At 46.6% G+C, this 23,737-nt stretch overlaps 1 protein-coding gene across 2 annotated transcripts in view; it reads right to left on the bottom strand.

Annotated features, from left to right (window-relative positions):
- LOC106606807 (protein phosphatase 1 regulatory subunit 29) overlaps positions 1-23,737 on the bottom strand; it is a 131,076-nt gene that overhangs the window by 22,471 nt on the left and 84,868 nt on the right. Inside the window, exon 1 of one of the 2 annotated variants that reach the window (XM_045720032.1) lies at positions 2,288-2,372. The exons of the other annotated variant lie outside the window; for it this stretch is intronic. The gene's annotated coding sequence lies outside the window, so the exon portion shown is untranslated. Of the gene's footprint in view, positions 1-2,287; positions 2,373-23,737 lie in introns of those variants that run through there. 2 annotated transcript variants of the gene reach the window in all.

A 23,737-nucleotide genomic window follows, 5' to 3' on the forward strand; every position in this document is an offset into this window, starting at 1 on the left:
GGGACAGGGAGGAATGGTGTCCCTACACTGATGATGGGGGACAGGGAGGAATGGTGTCCCTACACTGATGATAGGGGACAGGGAGGAATGGTGTCCCTACACTGATGATAGGGGACAGGGAGGATGGTGTCCCTACACTGATGATAGGGGACAGGGAGGAATGGTGTCCCTACACTGATGATAGGGGACAGGGAGGAATGGTGTCCCTACACTGATGATAGGGGACAGGGAGGAATGGTGTCCCTACACTGATGATAGGGGACAGGGAGGAATGGTGTCCCTACACTAATGATAGGGGACAGGGAGGAATGGTGTCCCTACACTGATGATGGGGGACAGGGAGGAATGGTGTCCCTACACTGATGATGTGGGAGAGGGAGGAATGGTGTCCCTACACTGATGATAGGGGACAGGGAGGAATGGTGTCCCTACACTGATGATAGGGGACAGGGAGGAATGGTGTCCCTACACTGATGATAGGGGACAGGGAGGAATGGTGTCTCTACACTGCATGATAGGATCGCTGTCATGAATACATTATTTAAATGCATAGCGGAAAATGTGTTAGTAGCAAAAAAGTGAAGATAGAGCAAACATTTCAACGACATGCTATTTCTATGCAGTTCTCTGACCATGGAGGGGATCAAGGAGCAACGGTGTCTGGGTTAAAGCCACATGCTGGGTGAGGTCCCACAGGCCCAGGGGCTGGATGATGGTTGAAGGCAGGGGGCTGGGTAACAGCCAGGGGATGGAGGCTGGAGGCCAGTACCATGTTAGGGCCAGGGACTAGCAGCTCAACAAGATCTCATAGTTTCACTTTGAAATTCAATGTATTATGGATGAACGTCTATTTCTGACGCATTCATTCTGCGCGGTTACAGGGTTAATTTCTCGTGGTTACAGGGTTAAAACAGAAACAACTCAAAGGGTTAAGTTTCATTCAGAGTGGTTAAGGTTAGGGCTATGGTTTGGTGAAGGCTTAAAACAAAATAATTCAAAACAACGTGCTGTTTCCATCCAGTATTCTCCCGGCTTGCCAGAGCCTTGTGAACTGTCATGGTGCAGTGGTCAGAGAAGCAGACTGCTTTCCCTCCGAGCATCATGAGTTCGCGGCAGAGCTCAGCAATAGTTTTTATTGTTGTGTTGTGAAGAAGGCATATATCCACGTTCTCAGGACCTTTTCAAACGTCCAGAATGGTTGTCTATTTCGAGTGACCAGCCTGAGCAGCTAGCCACTTTGGCTGGTCAACCTGCTCTTCAGGGGGATAACCAGCCTCTGGAACGAACATGGTGTTCTAACTAAATCTGGAACTTAGTTTGCTGGTACTTCATAAGACTAGAACTGAACTATATTTACTGTACGTCTGTGTGCATGGAGTATATAGAGCCAAATGACTGAATAACCAAGGGTCATCTGACCATCAGAGAGATATCTATGGCGTGAATGAGGGTCGTCAACCTCAGGGCTTAGGTCAGATAGAGGGAAAGAGAGAACAGAACACACACACACACACACACACACACACACACACACACACACACACACACACACACACACACACACACACACACACACACACACACACACACAGTCTAGGCATAATATAATCCAGAATCCCTTATGGACCCCTATTCAACCCTAGAGTCCCTGCTACTAAACTCAAGTACCTTAGAATGACAGTATACTCTAGAGAAATACCCTGTGGGCTCAACACAACCTCTACCTAGTCACATGGTCAGGTAAAACAGCAAACAAGATGCCAACTGTTCAGAGTGAGGGGGAGAGTAGCAGACAGAACATCAAGGTAGTGGTAAATACCCTGTAGCCCCAGACTGAGTCTTCTCCTGGAACCCCAGAGCTGTGTTCTGATTAGCTAGCACCTATCACTCACTCACCCTCATGGATTTACAGGTATTTGGTCTAAGTATGGGTTAAAGACGGGTTTCCACCACAGTTCTTACGCCAGTCCATTCCTCTTAGATCCATGAGTGGGACTGAACTTAGATCAACTCAAATCAAATTCAATGTAAACTTTACTTAAAGTGGATTTTCAATTCCAAGACACTTGTGGATTAGGACAGGAAATAAGGTCATATCCCTCCCATCATGTGATTCTCTGTTCTCTGAGGGCCGTAGAGGACGACGCTGTGTGACCCAGATCCCATTAGTACACACACATACACACACACACACACACACACACACACACACACACACACACACACACACACACACACACACACACACACACACACACACATGAACAAAAAGAGCTTCATACGTTACCGACAGTTGCTGCTGTATCAACACATCTCTCTTCCCTCCTCCTATGCTGTCATAGCAACGATATATAGGTGTTGGGAAACGTTGACAGCACAATCTGTCCTCAGCACAGAAGAATGGGATGAACAGAGTGATGCATAAAACATGGAGAGGAGAGAGAGAGAGACAGACAGAGAGAAGGGAGGGAGGGACAGAATAAACTATGACTTAGTCAATGATGATGAATGCCTGTTAACACCAATGCCTATGAGGAGGCACTCCCTACTTTGTGAAACACTACAGTCCACAATCTCACTGTAACACTGCATATCATATTATACCGCACTGTGAGTCTAACAGGACTTGGTTGTTATCTACAGTATATTCATGTTATAATTCAAGTATTTTGCCCCTGATGAAGATACACGTGCTGAGGCACAATCATATCTCTCTCCTGTCTTGAATCATGAAGTTTTTAGGCACAGTGGATGATATGGGAAAAAAACAGGCTCTCTTTTCTCAGTTTCCCTTCTTCTTCCCATGAGCACCTGAGATGGGATGTGCCATCTGGAGTGGCATGCCAAGAGCCATATAAATACTAGAGGTGTGTGTGTGTGTGTGTGTGTGTGTGTGTGTGTGTGTGTGTGTGTGTGTGTGTGTGTGTGTGTGTGTGTGTGTGTGTGTGTGTGTGTGTGTGTGTGTGTGTGTGTGTGTGTGTGTGTGTGTGTGTGTGTACTGTGCTGTGCTGTGCTGTCATGGGTGTGTGTGCAATATGCGCCTGTGCGCCAGGTTCATCCCACAAAGTAGAACTTCTGCACCAAAATTGAATTTAAAAGCCTGTTATATTTCATTATTGAAGTCTCCTTTAATATAGATGGAGAATTCAATCAAACTGATTTTTAATATGAGTAAAGGGTTGCTAAAGTGCCAAAATTCAGCATTTTGACATGTCCCTGAAATCAAATCAAACCAAGCTTTATTTATATCTCAAACAAGAATGCAACACAATGCGCTTCACAGGAAAAAACATACACAAAAAAAACGATGAAAATAAAATCTGAACAATGTACTGCACAACAAACATCAGAGGATAAAAGCACCCTGAGGTAAAGCAGAGCTAAAAAGGTGTGTTTTAAGATCTGTTTTAAATAAACTCAGCAAAAACAGAAACGTCCTCTCACTGTCAACTGCGTTTAATTTCAGCAAACTTAACATGTGTAAATATTTGTATGAACATAACAAGATTCAACAACTGAGACATAAACTGAACAAGTTCCACAGAGATGTGACTAACCGAAATGGAATAATGTGTCCCTGAACAAAGGGGGGTCAAAATCAAAAGTAACAGTCAGTATCTGGTGTGGCCACCAGCTGCATTAAGTACTGCAGTGCATCTCCTCCTCATGGACTGAACCAGATTTGCCAGTTCTTGCTGTGAGATGTTACCCCACTCTTCCACCAAGGAACCTGCAAGTTCCTGGACATTTCTGGGGGGAATGGCCCTAGCCATCAGCCTCCGATCCAACAGGTCCCAGATGTGCTCAATGGGATTGAGATCTGAGGTCTTCGCTGGCCATGGCAGAACACTGACATTCCTGTCTTGCAGGAAATCACGCACAGAACGAGCAGTATGGCTGGTGGCATTGTCATGCTGGAGGGTCATGTCAGGATGAGCCTGCAGGAAGGGTACCACATGAGGGAGGAGGATGTCTTCCACGACTCATCAGTGAAGAGCACTTTTTGCCAGTCCTGGCCATGGCAGAACACTGACATTCCTGTCTTGCAGGAAATCACGCACAGAACGAGCAGTATGGCTGGTGGCATTGTCATGCTGGAGGGTCATGTCAGGATGAGCCTGCAGGAAGGGTACCACATGAGGGAGGAGGATGTCTTCCACGACTCGTCAGTGAAGAGCACTTTTTGCCAGTCCTGTCTGGCCCAGCAGCGGTGGGTTTGTGCCCATAGGCGTCGTTGTTGCCGGTGATGTCTGGTGAGGACCTGCCTTACAACAGGCCTACAAGCCCTCATTCCAGCCTCTCTCAACCTATTGAGGACAGTCTGAGCACTGATGGAAGGATTGTGCGTTCCTGGTGTAACTCGGGCAGTTGTTGTTTCCATCCTGTACCTGTCCCGCAGGTGTGATGTTCGGATGTACCAATTCTGTGCAGGTGTTGCTACACGTGGTCTGTCACTGTGAGGACGATCAGCTCTCCGTCCTGTCTTCCTGTAGCGCTGTCTTAGGTGTCTCACAGTACGGACATTGCAATTTATTGCCCTGGCCACATCTGCAGTCCTCATGCCTCCTTGCAGCATGCCTAAGGCACGTTCAGCAGATGAGCAGGGATCCTGGGCATCTTTCTTTTGGTGTTTTTCAGAGTCAGTAGAAAGGCCTCTTTAGTGTAGCTTTCATAACTGTGACCTTAATTGCCTACTGTCTGTAAGCTGTTAGTGTCTTAACGACCGTTCCACAGGTGCAGGTTCATTAATTGTTTATGGTTCATTGAACAAGCATGGGAAACAGTGTTTAAACCCTTTACAATGAAGATATGTGAAGTTATTTGGATTTGCTACGGCTGGGGGCATAATAACTAAAGGCTGCCTCTCCATGCTTCTTGGTCCTAGTCCACCCTTTGTCACTTCTAGGAAGATTCTCCAAGTTTCACCATCATTGTAAAGCCCTAGTTATTTTGTTGCTTTGCCAATGTCATTTCTGGAGATCAATATTGATTTCATTTACGTCTGTCCCACATCTTAAGGTCAACCCTGTTACGTGAACTGAACTCTCGTTTTAATATGGTGAAACTATTCCTTTTTAAATATTTTATTCTAAAGAAACATTGAACATGTTTAGTGATGGAAACTGAGCGGGTCGAGCATAACACATCAACCCTGTTACTCCTAGATAGAAAGACTAGAAATAACACGTCAACCCTGTTACTCCTAGATAGAAAGACTAGAAATAACACGTCAACCCTGTTACTCCCAGATAGAAAGACTAGAAATAACACGTCAACCCTGTTACTCCCAGATAGAAAGACTAGAAATAACACGTCAACCCTGTTACTCCCAGATAGAAAGACTAGAAATAACACGTCAACCCTGTTACTCCTAGATAGAAAGACTAGAAATAACACGTCAACCCTGTTACTCCTAGATAGAAAGACTAGAAATAACACATCAACCCTGTTACTCCTAGATAGAAAGGCTAGAAACAACACGTCAACCCTGTTACTCCTAGATAGAAAGGCTAGAAATAACATGTCAACCCTGTTACTCCTAGATAGAAAGGCTAGAAACGTTTGCATTCAATTGCCACTAGTTCAATTGCCAATAGTTAACCCTGCTATGGTTCACCATGTTATGTTATTTAGCACTTAGGTAGGCACTTAAAAAACATGTTTTTTATAAAGTTGAACATGTGCTCTTTATGACAGAATGTTAAACTTTGGTGACCGAGTTACACTTCTCAAAAGGCACCAACCGCCTATGTACGTGTGTGTGAGCCCCTATGTGGCTATGCGTTCTCCCCCCTTACACAATGCGGGCGGTGTCTATTATTCATGTGTAAACCATGCATATTCTAGAAGAATAATTGCAGTAGCAGCGTCTCGTAACATCGAGGAATTCTTCTGGCGAAGCCCAGAGGTAAAGAAACCTGCTGCAGCAGAGAAGAGTGGAGCAACCAGAGGAGAGAGAGAGAGAGAGAGAGAGAGAGAGAGAGAGAGAGAGTGAAAAAGAGAGAGAGAGGGCGAGAGAGAGAAAAAGAGAGACAGAGAGCGCACGAGAGAGAGAGAGAGAGAGAGAGAAAGAGGGAAGAGGGAGAGAGAGAGAGAGGGAAGAGGGGGAAGAGGGAGAGAGAGAGAGAGAGAGAGAGAGGGAAGAGGGAGAGAGAGATAAAGAGAGTGAGAGAGAGCGCACAAGAGAGAGAGAGAAATAGGGAGAGGTGGAAGAGGGAGGGAGAGAGAGAAATGGAGAGAGAGAGAGAGAGAGAGAGAGAGAGAGAGAGAGAGAGAGAATGGAGAGAGAGAGAGAGAGAGAGAGAGAGAGAGAGAGAGAGAGAGAGAGAGAGAGAGAGAGAAAGAGGTACTGAAATTCTCTTCATTTCGGAATATGTTCTACTTATGAGTATTTCCTTGGTTATTGCATTACATCACACTACAACACTGTTGCTATTGATAGAAACTTACCCTGATCCATCACCTTTGGAGAGTTAATTCAATGCACTAAAATGCTGTATGTAAGTCATAGTAAACCATATTGGTCCATCTAACCTGGGAGACTTCAGGACAGGATATCCCGTTTCCCATTTCTCTAGACAGGTGACTGTAGGCCTGTAAGCTTTTTCACCTCAACACACACAGTACAGGGCAAGAGCAGACAACTCGGCTGAGTTAATACTTTATCTGTTCATATACAGACAGAAACACCAACAGACACACGCAAAAGGTCTGTGAGAAGACATATATCAGAAACCAAGTCCCCATTTGTAGCTGTACCACCGTTGAAAGTGCAAACAGTATGTTCGTGGAGCAGAGAGTAGAGAGCTCCCCTGTCCTCCCAAACGACCCATGGATCCACCCTCATAGTAGAGAGAACATTCACTCAAACTCCCTAACATTCCTCCATCTCAGGTCAACTACAAGAGGTCTACAGTTCTTCTCTCTGCATCACTCTGTACACCCACAGCCAATCCTCTATGACAGTTTGGTTCTGGGCCCTCTGGATGAATCAGAGAAACTAACTTGCAGGGATTTGAGAGAGAGAGAGAGAGAGAGAGAGAGAGAGAGAGAGAGAGAGAGAGAGAGAGAGAGGAAGAAGAGAGGAAGGAGAGAGAGAGGCCGTAACAGCATTCTGGTTTGTTGTTTTGTATTAACTAATAGATATTAGCAACGTCTATAAAAACAGCTGAAGGGCTCATAGCCTACTGTATGTCCCTCAAATTCAACTCAAAGCCAGTTCCACAGCTTTTTTTCATTCTTGGCCCCAGTGATGTACTGCGCCGTAAGCACTACCCTCTGTAGCGTCTTGCGGTCGGATGTCGAGCAGTTGCCATACCAAGTTGTGAATGTTAACCTGTTTAAAGGTTTTACTCACATCGGCTACAGAGAGCGTGATCACACAGTCGTCCGGAACAGCTGGTTCTCTCATGCATGGTTCAGTGTTGCTTGCCTCGAAGCGAGCATAGAAAGCATTTAGCTTGTCTGGTAGCCTCACGCCACTGGGCAGCACGCAGCTGAGATTCCCTTTGTAATCCGTGATAGTTTGCAAGCCCTGCCACATTCAACGAGTGTCAAAGCCAGTGTAGTAGGATACAATCTTAGTCCTGTATTGACGCTTTGCCTGTTTCATGGTTCGTCGGAGGGCGTAAAAGAGCCCGGATTAGTGTCCCGCTCGTTGAAAGCGGCAGCTCTAGCCTTGGGATATATGCATATGGTCACTGTGGGGACAACATTGTCGATGCACTTGTTAATAAAGCCGATGACTGATGTGGTAAACTCCTCAATGCCATCAGATGAATCCCGGAACATATTCCAGTATGTGCTAGCGAAACAGTCCTGTAGCTTAGCATCTGCTTCATCGGATCTGACCGTATTAAGTGTGCCAAAGGTACTTCCTGTTTGAGTTTTTGCTTGTAAGCAGGAATCAGGAGGATAGCGTTATGGTCAGATATGCCAAATGGAGGGGGAGGCAGAGCTTTGTACATGTCTCTGTGTGTGGAGAAAAGGTGATTTCATTTATTTTCCTCTAGTTGCACATGTTGGTAGGAATTAGCTCAAACGGATTTCAGTTTTCCTGCATTAAAGGCTCCGGCCACTAGGAGCGCCACCTCTGGATGAGCATTTTCTTGTTTGCTTATGGCCTTATACCACTCAATGAGTGCGGTCTTAGTGCCAGCATCGGTTTGTGGTGGTAAATGAACAGCAATGAAGAATGGAGATGAAAACTCTCTAGGTAAATAGTGTGGTCTACAGCTTATCATGAAGTATTCTAACTCAAATGTCCTTAATATTAGTGATTGAGCACAAGCTGTTGTTGACAAAGCTTGTGCTCATCTTATTGCCGATGGAAAACCCAGCCAAATGTATATTATCCATGTCGTCGTTCAGCCACGACTCAGTGAAACATAAGACATTACAGTTTTTAATGTCCCGTTGGTAGGATAGTCCCGAACGGAGCTCATCTAGTTTACTCTCCAGTGATTGCACGTTCGCCAGTAAAACTAAGGGGAAAGGCGGATTATCCACTCACTGACACAGTTTCGCCAGGCATCCGGCTCTTCGACCTCTGTGACAGTGTCTCCTCTTCATACGAATGACGGGGATTTGGGCCTGGTACAGGAAGAGCAGTATATTCTTTGCGTCCGACTCATTAATTTAAAAAAAAATCCTTGTCCAGTTCGAGGTGAGTAATCGCTGTTCTGATGTCCAGAATCTCTTTTTGGTCCTAGAAAACGATGGCGGAAACATTATGAACACCAAAAAATTAAAACAGCGCAAAAAACACACAAAATAGCACAATTGGTCAGGAGCCTGCAGAACGTCGGCTATCTCCTCCGGCGTCTTTCTTTAAGATAGACAGACAGATAGAGAGTGTGTGTGTGTGTGTGTGTGTGTGTGTGTGTGTGTGTGTGTGTGTGTGTGTGTGTGTGTGTGTGTGTGTGTGTGTGTGTGTGTGTGTGTGTGTGTGTGTGTGTGTGTGTGTGTGTGTGTGTGTGTGTGTGTGAGGGGAAACATTGCAGTCTAAGCCAACAGGTGGGTTTAGCTTTGAAGTACTGACCCCCATACAGAGGAGAGCTTTGGCTCTGAGAAAGAGGAACGAGGAGAGAAAGTCTATTTGCCTCAACCATTTTTCATTGGAAGAGCAAGGTCTGTGTTTGCCTCAGATGCGCTTTGCATGAAAAAGGAGTGTGGCTCTCCTACAAGAGAAGAGAGGAAGGAAACAGAGAAATGAAGAGAGATAGTAGGAGTGAGACGGAGCAAGTGTGCGAAAGAGGAGAGAGAGAGAAAGACAAAGACAGAGAGAGTAAGACAGATAAAGAAAGAAAGAGAGAGACAGAGAGTGAGAGAAAGAGAGGGAGAGGGAGAAAGCGAGAGGGAGAAAGCGAGAGGGAGAAAGAGAGATAGATAAATTGTCTTTCGACTGTCTCTATATTTTGCAGTTTATGTCATGTTGTATGTTCATCCTGCTTGCAAAATCAATTTCCCCATGGGATAGTAAAGTCTACCATGGTAAAGGGGAAGAGCGAGAGAAAAACAGATAGAGGGAGAGAGGGAAGCTGTAGAAAAGAGTCATCCCCCTCTCCCTCCCTCTCTTCTTCCTCTTGCTATGCTCACTGACCAGCATGCTAATGAGAATCTGGGGTGAGTCACGGGGCTGAGGTTTTGCTGTACTGTGCCTGCGCACACACAAAATAATACACGCATACATGCATTTCATGGGTACGCACGCTGCACATGCTGTACATGCATGCATGTGTACACAGTCCACACAAACACACACACGCACAGACACAAGAAGGAATTAACGCACTAGGTTGAGTCAGAGATGCTGAGGTCTGCTGTAGAACACTAATGTGTTATGTGGAGGCAGATAGCAGCAGCAGTTTGCCAATAAGGCCGTTGCTCTCTACAGTGACTCTACCACCACACACTCACAGAGCTGTGCTGAGATGTTGACAGGTTCTCCAAGGCTTGTTTATGTAGTGGGGGAGTGGACAGAAGGGTGTGTGTGGGGGAATGCAGGTCATTTGTCATAATTTAACTAAGATCACTTTAAAAACACCCTGCCACAGCATCTCACAGGCACACAGCACACACACACACACACACACACACACACACACACACACACACACACACACACACACACACACACACACACACACACACACACACACACACACACACACACACACACACACACACACAATCTTGTTTTTCTCTCTCTCTCTCCCTTTCCATCTCTGCTCCTCCTCGCTCTTTTTGCACTCCCCATTCCTGGCTCTTCACCACTCACCACTGTCGTGACGTTGTATTAGTTAATGTGACGACTGTTGCTCATCGAATGATTAAAGGTTTCTAACTGCGTGATTAAATGAATCAAGCAATTATTAACTCATTACCCTGGGGCACCATGGGAAAAATAGTTTTATTGAGTTTCTATTTCCCAAATGAACTCAAAGAATATCAGAATATCGATTTTACAACAGTCGCTAATGAATCAGTTTCCTCTACAGTCTCATTCTGAACGTCGCATAATCTGGGAATCTGCACAGACCCGGGTCCCACCAACATCGCATAATCCAGGAATCTGCACAGACCCGGGTCCCACCAACGTCGCATAATCCGGGAATCTGCACAGACCCGGGTCCCACCAATGAGTTTACCACACCAATTTTAGTTGATTATTTATTTACTAGAAAGCTAAAATGATGATAAAAGATACACATACACAAAACACAGTCTAGGCTATTGATTAGAACTTAGTATAACGGGCCAACACACTATGGCGCGTGTTACCCAAAATGGGGATTTAAAAGAGATAGAAAAAGAGAAAGTTCACGAGAGAAATATGCATTTGGGTTCATTTGTCAGCTATGCTTATTTAAACCCTAGCCTTGCCCCGAACTGCCGCTCTTATGGGTCAGAATATAATGATGTAATTAAGTGTTGGAGGTCTCAGATGGGGCGTCCCGCGTGGGTCGTTTAGGCTTCTCAATGACACACTTCTCCGGCGCAACTCTCTAGTTGTCCTCACGATGTCAGTGTCCTTTTGGCTTAGTGGTCTGATTCCTCGCCATTGCTCTGAAAGGGGTCTTCTGAGGACAGACAGCTCTGTAGCTCAGAGCTCACAGCGTAGGAATGAAACAGCGTAGATACCACGATTCGATGGGGGCCTCCACCAGGCCAGGTGTTCCGGCTTGAATTCACCCGCTTAGACACAGCTATTCATCCGTAGCTTGGGTAGAAATAGATTTCTTTGTCTTCAACCTTGTGTTGCGTTTTGGGTTTGTTGACTACTCAGACCTTAGCTGCAGCTCGGGTCACTTAGTCTGATATGTTAATTATTAACTCACATGTCTTATACCCTCGGGTCAGAAGTGGGCGTAACCGCCTTTAGGGCAATTCTCTGGGCGTACCAAGTTAAGAGGCTGAAGGTTTAGATTTAACTCCAATCCTATTTTAGACAACTAACATCACATTTCATCTTTACCAAAACATTCTCTTTGATTTGGACATTTTCCACACAACGTACAATGTATAAACATCAAGCATATACTAGGAAAACTATTAAAGTTACAATGTTTCCGTAATAACATCGTCCTTTAACCTTTAATAACCAGACAAAAATGACATTCATTTTCATATTCCATCTATCGTCATTGTGGCTGACGGAAACCATTGTTCCAAAGTCCCTTTATTGCATGTTTAATGTTCTGAGGCTGGTTCTCCATAGTGAGAGGGCAAAGGATTTTAGTCTGTTGCCTAAGATCCCTTCTCCTCTGGTGGGGATGAAATCTCTCTGCAGGATTGTGGTCATTGGTAACCTGAGCCGAGCAGGACAGTCATGACACCACATTATCTAATTTCCCTGTCCTCCTTCACTCTTATCACTCAACACCTATCTATCTCCCTCTCCTCTCCATATCCTCTGTCTATCGCCCTCCCTCTCCTCTCCAAATCCTCTCTGTCTATCTCCCTCTCCTCTCCATATCCTGTCTATCGCCCTCCCTCTCCTCTCCATATCCTCTCTGTCTATCTCCCTCTCCTCTCCGTCTCCCTCTCCATGTCTGTCTCGTCTCGTCTCCTCTCCTCTCCTCTCTTCTCCTCTCCTCTCCTCTCCTCTCCTCTCCTCTCCTCTCCTCTCCTCTCCTCTCCTCTCCTCTCCTCTCCTCTCCTCTCCTCTCCTCTCCTCTCCTCTCCTCTCCTCTCCTCTCCTCTCCTCTCCTCTCCTCTCCTCTCCCTCCATATGTCTGCTTGTATGTCTGTCTGACTGACTGTCTCGCTCTCTCTTTCTCTCCATCTCTCAAATCTGTCTGTCAGTTGAAGTATTTTGTTGCTGATGTGTGCTGGTTATTAATTCTCCCTCAGTCTTTTTCTCTCCTCTCCCTCACCCTCTCTACTTCTTCCTCTCTCCCCCCTCTGTCTCTGTCAGCTGTGCTGACACACTGTAAAATCATTCCATTATGAGGCATCTACAAGCACTCAGGGGTTTTCTGAAACACACCATAAAATGTGAGCAAGTCTAGACTGTAGTGTATGCTAGCATTATGGGCGTAGACAATGCACTGATAACTAGGAGCTGAATGCTACGTTGGGATAGGCATATGTTGAATTTTCACACAAATCTCACATTGACATCAAATAAAATAAAATAAAAAATATTTATCACATGCTTTGTAAACAACAGATGGAGACTAACAGTGAAATGCTTACTTATGGGCCCTTCCCAACAATGCAGAGAGAAAAATATAAAAATAATAACACAAGGAATAAATACACATTGAGTAACGATAACTTGGCTATATACAGGTTACCAGTACCGAGTCCATGAGCCAGAATACGAGGTAATTACAGCTCAGCGTTCAACACCATAGTGCCTACAAAGCTCATCACTAAGCTAAGGACCCTGGGAGGGACTAAACACCTCCCTCTGCAACTGGATCCTGGACTTCCTGACGGGCCGCCCCCAGGTGGTAAGAGTAGGCAACAACACATCTGCAACGCTGATCCTCAAGGGTGCGTGCTCAGGGGTGCGTGCTTAGTCCCCTCCTGTACCTCCTGTTCACCCACGACTGTGTGACCAAGCACGACTCCAACACCACCATTAAGTTTGCTGATGACACAACATGGTAGGCCTGATCACTGACAACGATGAGACAGCCTATAGGGAGGAGGTCAGAGACCTGGCAGTGTGGTGCCAGGACAACAACCTCTCCCTCAATGTGAGCAAGACAAAGGAGATAATCGTGGTCTACAGGAAAAGGAGGGCCGAACAGGCCCACATTAACATCGATGGGGCTGTAGTGGAGCGGGTCGAGAGTTCCAAGTTCCTTGGTGCCCATATTAACAACAAACTATCATGGTCCAAACACACCAAGACAGTTGTCAAGAGGGCACAGCAACACCTTTTCCCCCTCAGGAGACAGGAGAAAATATTTGTCAAGGGTCCCCAGATCCTCAAAAAGTTCTACAGCTGCACCATCGAGAGCATCCTGACCGATTGCATCACTGCCTGGTATGGCAACTGCTCGGCATCTGACCGTGAGGGTAGTGTGTACGGCCCAATACATCACTGGAACCAAGCTTCCTGCCATCCAGGACCTATATTAGGCAATATCACCCAAGTCATAGACTGTTCTCTCTGCTACCGCACGGCAAGCGGTACCGGAGTGCCAAGTCTGGGTCCAAAAGGCTTCTTAACAGCTTCTACCCCCAAGCTATAAGACAGCTGAACAATTAATCAAATAGCCACCCAGACTATTGACATTGACCCCCCCCCCCCCATTTGTTTTTACACTGCTGCTATTTTATTATTTAAAGTGACTATGCATAGTCACTTTACCCCTACCTACATGTACAAATTACCTCGACTAACCTGTTACCCCGCACATTGATTCGGTACTGGTACCCCCTGTATATAGCCTCGATATTGGAATGGAATTTTGTGTTACTTTTAATATAATGTTTTACTTTAGGGAACTGCATTGTTGGTTAAGGGCTTGTAAGTAAGCATTTCACGGTAAGGTCTGTTGTATTCGGCGCATGTGACAAATAAAATGTGATTTGATTTGACAAATGTACATATAGGTAGGGATAAAGTGACTAGGCAAGAGGATATATAAACAGTAGCAGCAGTGGACTATGCATTCAGAAATTATTCGCTTTTCCCACATTTTGTTAAGCTACAGCATTCTAAAATGGATTCAATAGATTTTTTTCTCATCAATCTACACACAATATCCCATAATGACGAAGCAAAAATAGGATTTTGGAATTTTTTGCAAATGTATTAAACATAAAAAACTAAAAAGATTTGGCATGGGTCCTGAGATCCTCAAAAGGTTCTACAGCTGCAACATCGAGAGCATCCTGACTGGTTGCATCACTGCCTGGTATGGTAATTGCCCGGCTTCTGACCGCAAGGCACTTCAGAGGGTAGTGCGTACGGCCTAGTACATCACTGGGGCTAAGCTGCCTGCCATCCAGGACCTCTACACCAGGCAGTGTCAGAGGAAGGCCCTAAAAATTGTCAAAGACCCCAGCCACCCCAGTCCTAGACTGTTCTCTCTGCTACCGCATGGCAAGCGGTACCGGAGTGCCAAGTCTAGGACAAAAAGGCTTCTCAACAGTTTTTACCCCCAAGTCATAAGACTCCTGAACAGGTAATCAAATGGCTACCCGGACTATTTGCATTGTGTGCCCCCCCCCAACCCCTCTTTTACGCTGCTGCTACTCTCTGTTTATCATATATGCATAGTCACTTTAACTATACATTCATGTACATACTACCTCAATTGGTCCGACCAACCAGTGCCCCCGCACATTGGCTAACGGGGCTATCTGCATTGTGTCCCGCCACCCACCAACTCCTCTTTTACACTACTGCTACTCTCTGTTCATCATATATGCATAGTCACTTTAACCATATCTACATGTACATACTACCTCAATCAGCCTGACTAACCGGTGTCTGTATGTAGCCTCGCTACTTTTATAGCCTCGCTATTGTATATAGCCTGTCTTTTTACTGTTTTATTTCTTTACTTACCTATTGTTCACCTAACACCTTTTTTGCACTATTGGTTAGAGCCTGTAAGTAAGCATTTCACTGTAAGGTCTACACCTGTTGTATTCGGCGCACATGACAAATAAACTTTAATGTGATTTGACTGTGGACTATGTTAATTCTTTAGTGATGTTGACACCGAGGAACTTGAAGCTCTCGACCCACTCCACTACAGCCCTGTCGATGTGGATGAGGTTGTGCTCAGCCCTCCATTTCCTGTAATCCACGATCAGCTCCTTTATCTTGCTGACGTGGAGGGAGAGGTTGTTGTCCTTGACATACAGATCCCTGACAAACCGAAATGGACCACCCACACAGACAGTGTGGTGAAGAAGGCGCAACAGAGCCTCTTCAACCTCAGGAGGCTAAAGAAATTTGAAATCACCGAAAACCCTTACAAACTTTTACAGATGCCCAATTGAAAGCATCCTGTTGGGCTGTATCACCGCCTGGTACGGCAACTGCACCGCCCGCAACCGCAGGGCTCTACAGAGGGTAGTACGTTGTGCCCAACGCATCACCGGGGGCAAACTACCTGCCCTCCAAGGCCAAAAAGATCATCAAGGACATCAACCACCCGAGTCACTGCCTTTTCACCCCGATATCATCCAGAAGGAGAGGTCAGTACAGGCGCATCAAAGCTGGGACCGAGAGACTGAAAAACAGCTTCTGTCTCAAGGCCATCAGATTATTAAACAGCCAACACCAGCACATTAGATGCTGCTGCCTATAGGCATAGACTAGAAATCACTGGCCACTTTAAGGAATGGAACACTAGTCACTTTAATAATGTTTATATATCTGGCATTACTCATCTCATGTGTATATACTGTTTTCAATACTTTTCTACGGTATCTCATTCACTTAATAATGTTTACTTAACTTGCATTACTCATCTCATATGTATATACTGTATTCTATACTATTCTACTGTATCTTAGTCCGTTCCACTCTGACATCGTCCATATGTATATAATCTCAATTCATTCCTACTTAGATTTGTGTGTATTGGGTATATGTTGTGTAATTTGTTAGATGTTAGATATTACTGCACTGTCGGAGCTAGTAGCACAAGCATTTTGCTACACCCGCAATAACATCTGCAAATCACGTGTACAGTAGGTGACCAATAAAATTTGATTTGATTTGACATTGCCAGGTGACTGACCTCCTCTCTACAGGTGGTCTCATCATCGTCTGCGATCAGGCCTACCACCATTGTGTCGTCAGCAAACTTAATGATGGTGTTCGTGCGCGTTCACGCAGTCGTGGGTGAAAATGGAGTACAGGAAGGGAATAAACACTCACCCCAGAGGGGCCCTCGTGTTGAGGGTGAGCATGGCGGATGTATTGTTGCCTACCCTCAATACCTGGGGGCGGCTCGTCAGGAATTCCAGGATCCAGTTGCAGAGGGAGGTGTTCAGTCATAGGGTCGTGAGCTTAGTGATGAGCTTGGAGGGCATTATGGTGTTGAATGCTAAGCTGTAGTCAACAAACAGCATTCTCACATAGCTGTTCCTCTTATCCAGGTGGAGGAGGGCAGTGTAGAGTGCATTAGAGATTGCATCATCTGTGGATCTGTTGGGGCGGTATGCGAATTGGAGAGGAGAGAGAGTTGGAGAGAGAGATCCCACAGTGTCTGGGATGATGGTGTTGATGTGAGCCATGACCAGCCTTTCAAAGCATTTCATGGATACAGATGTGAGTGCTATGGGGCTATAGTCATTTAGACAGGTTACCTTGGCATTCTTGGGCACAGGGACAATGGTGGTCTGCTTGACATGTAAGTATTACAGACTGGGTCAGGGAGAGGTTGAAAATGTCAGTGAAGACACCCGCCTGCTGGACAGCGCATACTCTGAGTATGCATCCTCGTCATCCATCTGGCCCGTGGCCTTGTGAATGTTAACCTGTTTAAAGGTTTTCCATCGGCTACGGAGAGTGAGATCATCCAGAACTGCTGGTGCTCTCATGCATGGTTCAGTGTTTCTTGTCTCAAAGCATGATATAGAAGGCATTTAGCTCATCTGGTTTGCCCGCGTCACTGGACAGCTCGTGGCTGGGTTTCCCTTTGTAATCTATGGTAGTGTGCAAGCCCTGCCACCTCCGACAAGCGCCAGATCCGGCGTTGTAGGATTCGATCTTAGTCCTGTATTGACACTTTGCCTGTTTAATGGCTCGTCAGAGGTTATAGCAGGATTTCTTATAAGTGTCCCGATTATAAGTGTCCTGCTCCTTGAAAGTGCAGATGTTGCCTGTATTCCATGTCTTTTCATTCGGATATGTACGTAAGGTCACTGTGGGATTTTGGCAAAAGTCATGAGTGACGTGCATATCTCAAGATAGCAAGTGCAAACCAGCAACATGGGTCAAAACCATCAACAAAATGTCAGGAAAGTAAAAGGAAAGGAATAAACCTTGAGGGACCAGACTATTGTTGGCCAGGGAGAAGTTCAGGGTACCTACAGCCATCTTCTCTATCCTACCTCAGCAGTTTAATTCTGCAGCTATAGCGCTTGATTCAGTTCACAAGGCATTAGAACAAAAATAACATTCAATGACACCATGGATGCCCAAGTAGCTGGTTTAGACAATCATATATTCAGCTCAAAAGAGTTGGAACAGTTCTTCGCTATTCTGCCGCTGTTCAATGTATTCAATACAAAGCAGATGGTGTGAAGTTGATGAAAAACAGAAGTGAGCATGCGCACACACACACGCACACGCACACACACACACACACACACACACACACACACACACACACACACACACACACACACACACACACACACACACACAGAGAATGGATTAAGTGCCTCAAGGTTTCTGTCTTCATCTCTCCATATTTGATACTTGAATCACATTCCTCTATGAAACATGAAGTACTTTATAAAAAGATAGTGTCATGCCCTGATCTGTTCCACCTGTACTTGTGATTGTCTCCACCCCCTCCAAGTGTCACTTATTTTCCCCAGTGTATTTATCCCTGTGTTTCCTGTCTCTCTGTGCCAGTTCGTCTGGTATGTTTCCAAGTCAACCAGCGCTTTTCCCGTTCTCCTGCTTTTTGCATTCTCCTTTTTCTAGTCCTCCTGGTTTTGACCCTTGCCTGTTTCTGGACTTTGTACCCGCCTGCCTGACTATTCTGCCTGCCTTGACCACGAGCCTGTCTGCCATTCTGTACCTCCTGGACCCTGATCTGGTTTTGACATTTTGCATGTCCACAACCATTCTCTTGCAAACCTCTTTGGATTAATAAACAAGACTCCAACCATCTACCTCCTGTGTCTGCATTTGGGTCTCGCCTTGTGCCTTGATAGATAGCACATCTACATTACTTAATCTACCAGGCATTTATAAACCACTAACAACTTATACATCTCTCAAGTCATTTCAGCTCCATCACGACTGACAGTATAGATCTGACAATTTCAAAGAATCTTTAAGAAACCAATGTATAACCACTGACATTCGGCGATAATAAAATCCTAACTTCTACTTAAGTCAAATGTTCACTTAGTCATGTATTGATGTTAATGGTAGTTAAGTGCAACTTAAATTTGACCAAGGTGGAAGTAGGATTCGCCCCAAAGGGCTGTAAATGGAAAGTAGCTGTGAGAATGAACCTACAGTATGTTTGGATGCAGACAGAGTGCTGTAGCTGAGATGTGAGGGCAGCAAGTGAGTCAGTAATAATAATGGATATGGTGTATTACTGTCTGACTGACTAGAGATGGAGCCCAGGCAATGCTGCTCATCCAGCCCCCAGCTATACGCTCAATACCACAACACGACCAAGGTCAAAAATAACCCCAGGTTCATTAGAACAACGCAGAGACATGGACGTAAGACCACATACGCAAAAACATATGGCACACACACTCTGAATGCACGGAATGAATACATGGAATACAATCAGGGAACACACGCACGCTGTTCTGCTCCACTTCACCGGTGGGCGGAGCTACAGCTCTGATAATATGAACTTCTATCTACTATGATAACTACTGTTTCTCCTCAGCCTCTCTTACACACACACTCCTGAACCCTCTCTCTGTCCATGATGCTCTCTCTCTCTGTCCATGATGCTCTCTCTCTCTGTCCATGATGCTCTCTCTCTCTGTCCATGATGCTCTCTCTCTCTGTCCATGATGCTCCCTCTCCCTCTGTCCATGATGCTCTCTCTCTCTGTCCATGATGCTCTCTCTCTCTTTCTCTCTGTCCATGATGCTCTCTCTCTCTCTCTGTCCATGATGCTCCCTCTCTCTCTGTTCATGATGCTCCCTCTCTCTGTCCATGATGCTCTCTCTCTCTGTCCATGATGCTCTCTCTCTCTGTCCATGATGCTCTCTCTCTCTGTCCATGATGCTCTCTCTCTCTGTCCATGATGCTCCCTCTCCCTCTGTCCATGATGCTCTCTCTCTCTGTCCATGATGCTCTCTCTCTCTCTCTCTGTCCATGATGCTCCCTCTCTCTGTTCATGATGCTCCCTCTCTCTGTCCACGATGCTCTCTCTCTCTGTCCATGATGCTCTCTCTCTGTCCATGATGCTCTCTCTCTCTGTCCATGATGCTCCCTCTCACTCTCTCTCTCTGTCCATGATGCTCTCTCTCTCTGTCCATGATGCTCTCTCTCTCTGTCCACGATGCTCCCTCTCTCTGTCCATGATGCTCTCTCTCTCTGTCCATGATGCTCTCTCTCTCTGTCCATGATGCTCCCTCTCGCTCTCTCTCTCTGTCCATGATGCTCTCTCTCTCTGTCCATGATGCTCTCTCTCTCTGTCCATGATGCTCTCTCTCTCTGTCCATGATGCTCCCTCTCGCTCTCTCTCTGTCCATGATGCTCTCTCTCTCTGTCCACGATGCTCCCTCTCTCTGTCCATGATGCTCTCTCTCTCTGTCCATGATGCTCTCTCTCTCTGTCCATGATGCTCCCTCTCTCTCTCTCTCTCTGTCCATGATGCTCTCTCTCTCTGTCCACGATGCTCCCTCTCTCTGTCCATGATGCTCTCTCTCTCTGTCCATGATGCTCTCTCTCTCTGTCCATGATGCTCTCTCTTTGTCCATGATGCTCTCTCTCTCTCTCTGTCCATGATGCTCTCTCTCTCTCTCTGTCCATGATGCTCCCTCTCTCTCTGTTCATGATTCTCCCTCTCTCTGTCCACGATGCTCTCTCTCGCTGTCCATGATGCTCTCTCTCTGTCCATGATGCTCTCTCGCTCTGTCCATGATGCTCCCTCTCGCTCTCTCTCTGTCCATGATGCTCTCTCTCTCTGTCCACGATGCTCCCTCTCTCTATCCATGATGCTCTCTCTCTCTGTCCATGATGCTTTCTCTCTCTGTCCATGATGCTCCCTCTCGCTCTCTCTCTCTGTCCATGATGCTCTCTCTCTCTGTCCATGATGCTCTCTCCCTCTCTCTGTCCATGATGCTCTCTCTCTCTCTGTCCATGATGCTCTCTCTCTATGTCCATGATGCTCTCTCTCTCTGTCCATGATGCTCTCTCTCGCTCTCTGTCTCTCTGTCCATGATGCTCTCTCTCTCTCTCTCTGTTCATGATGCTCTCTCTCTCTGTCCATGATGCTCTCTCTCTCTGTCCATGATGCTCTCTCCCTCTCTCTGTCCATGATGCTCTCTCTCTCTCTGTCCATGATGCTCTCTCTCTATGTCCATGATGCTCTCTCTCTCTGTCTATGATGCTCTCTCTCGCTCTCTGTCTCTCTGTCCATGATGCTCTCTCTCTCTCCGTCCATGATGCTCTCTCTCTCTGTCCATGATGCTCCCTCTCTCTCTGTCCATGATGCTCCCTCTCTCTGTCCATGATGCTCTCTCTCTGTCCACGATGCTCCCTCTCTCTCTGTCCACGATGCTCCCTCTCTCTGTCCATGATGCTCCCTCTCTCTGTCCATGATGCTCTCTCTCTATCCACGATGCTCCCTCTCTCTCTGTCCACGATGCTCCCTCTCTCTGTCCATGATGCTCTCTCTCTCTGTCCATGATGCTCTCTCTCTCTGTCCACGATGCTCCCTCTCTCTCTTTGTCACTAATGTTCTCTCTCTCGCTCTCACTCTCTCTGATTCTCCCTTTCTCCCTGTCCCTGATGATCCCTCTCTCTCTCTCTCTGTCCCTGATGATTCCTCTCTCTCTGTCCCTGATGATCACTCTCTCTCTGTCCCTGATGATCCCTCTCTCTCTCTGTCCCTGAAGATCCCTCTCTCTCTGTCCCTGATGATCCCTCTCTCTCTGTCCCTGATGATCCCTCTCTCTCTGTCCCTGATGATCCCTCTCTCTGTCCCTGATGATCCCTCTCTCTCTTTGTCCCTGATGCTCCCTCTCTCTCTCTCTCTCTCTCTCTCTCTCTGATTCTCCCTTTCTCTCTGTCCCTGATGATCCCTCTCTCTCTCTCTTTGTCCCTGATGCTCCCTCTCTCTCCCTCTTTGTCCCTGATGCTCCCTCTCTCTCCCTCTCTGTCCCTGATTCTCCCTCTCTCTCTTTGTCCCTGTTGCTCCCTCTCTCTCTCTCTGTGTCCCTCACTCCCTGTATTTCTCTTCTCCCTGTCTCTCTCTCTCTATTCTAATTGTGACAGCGTGATTAATGACATTCTCTGAGGAGAGCCGCGGTTGAAGGACATTGGTCCCTAGATGATTCTGGGAGGATTTTGGGGATATGTGTGCCATGTGTGGCATCGGAATAGGCTAGGGTTAGCCCCGATCTGGGCCATCTCTCTCTCTTTCTCTCTTACCCTCTCTCCCTCTCTCTCTCCTCATCCTCTTTTCATTTACTTTTCTTTTGACACTATATTCTGTCCTTCAGTGACCTTCCCAAGCTGCACTCTTCTCTGCCTCTCTTTCTCAGTCCTCTGGTATTTCCTTCACCAGATGTTGACATTTCTGCCTGTCAACCTTTCCTCCACATTCCTTTCACTCTGTCTCTCTGTCACTTCTGCTCTTTCCTTTCCATCACTCTATCTTTCTCCTTTATTCTACCTGTTTGGCTGTGTTGTTTACATAGTCAAGTTTCTGTCCTCGTTCACTCAAAAATAGTTTGGAAAGATGTCATTGGTCTAGATCAGCCTTTCTTGGGTCGCAACACAAAATGGGTCGCGTACCGGTTAATGGTGGGTAGCAACGTGTCAGAGTAAATATATAATTATTTCATTCATTACTGGAATTGATTTGGCCAAGTGAAACTGCGCTCACTGTTCAGTGCGCTCTCTGCTTAGCAGCGGTCTCTGCTCAGTTTGGCTGCTGCGCGATTGGGAGAGTGAGATGCTCGTGTGCTTCGCGGTTTACCTAATCTTTTTTCTGTGGTTTTCTTGAAGATCACTGCAGCACTGTTGTTCAGCAGCAGATGATAACCTGTCAGCCACTGACTTGTCATTCCCACTCGCCATCACTCACCACTGTCATCGAATGGACTCAAGCTAGCCACAAGTTCTGACTGAGCTCAATCGTCATGAAGCACAAATACAGTGATGAGGTTTCATACAAACTTTGAGAAATAATGATGAGCGCCCTCAATGTGTTTTGTGTGGGGAAGTGCTAAGTCATGAGTCTCTCAAAACGAACAAATTAATCAAATGACACATCCTGACCAAACATACACAGCTTGATGGAAAACCCAGGGAGTTCTTTCAGAACAGGCAGAATGCTTCAGGAAACAGTGCTTCGACAGTGGAAGAGTAAGTCAGCTAGCAAGGGATTGTTGTCATTTTATAACAGGTGATGGATGATAAGCAGAAATAAGGGAGTACTATCTCTCATAGTAGTAGATGTGAGTTTCTCTTTCAAACAACAACCTTGTCACACCCTGATTTGTTTCACCTGTCCTTGTGCTTGTCTCCACCCCCTGCAGGTGTCGCCCATCTTTCCCATTATCCCCTGGGTACTTATACCTGTGTTCTCTGTTTGTCTGTTGCCAGTTTGCCTTGTTTGTCAAGTCAACCAGCGTTCGGTGGCGGCTCTGGTGCGGGACGAAATACCCACTCATCCCGCGGATCCTCCAGCATCGGGGGTGGCTCTGGTGCGGGACGAAGAACCCGCTCCACTCGTGGATTCACCCTTTTTGGGGGTGGCTCTGGTGCGGGCCGAAGAACCCGCTCATCCCGCGGATCCAGCCATGGACCCAGGCTAGACGCCGTGTCAGGACTGGACATCGGCGCAGGGGAAAGCTCCCACCATGGAGCGGGACTGGACGTTGTGCCTGGACTGGGTACCAACGCAGAAGAAGACTCTGGCCTTGGAGCTGGACTGGACGCCGTGCTTAGACTGGGCATCGGCGCAGGGGAACGCTCCGACCATGGAGCTGGAGGTTCCGGACCGTTGACCGTCTCAGGAGGTTCCGGACCGTGGACCGTCTCAGGAGGTTCCGGACTGTAGGCCGTCTCAGGAGGTTCCGGACTGTAGCCCGTCTCTGGAGGTTCCGGACTGTGAAACGTCGTTGGAGGTTCCGGACTGTGAAACATCGCCGGAAGCTCTGGACTGGAAACTGTCGCCGGAAGCTCTGGACTGGAAACTGTCGCCGGAAGCTCTGGACTGGAAACTGTCGCCGGAAGCTCTGGACTGGGTACTGTCGCCGGAAGCTCTGGACTGGGTACTGTCTCCGGAAGCTCTGGACTGGAAAGGCGCACTGGAGGCCTGGTGCGTGGAGCTGGAACAGGACGCACTGGGCTATGAAGGCGCACTGG

The sequence above is a fragment of the Salmo salar genome, chromosome ssa06 (assembly GCF_905237065.1).
Source record: "Salmo salar chromosome ssa06, Ssal_v3.1, whole genome shotgun sequence".
NCBI classification, from domain to species: domain Eukaryota; kingdom Metazoa; phylum Chordata; class Actinopteri; order Salmoniformes; family Salmonidae; genus Salmo; species Salmo salar.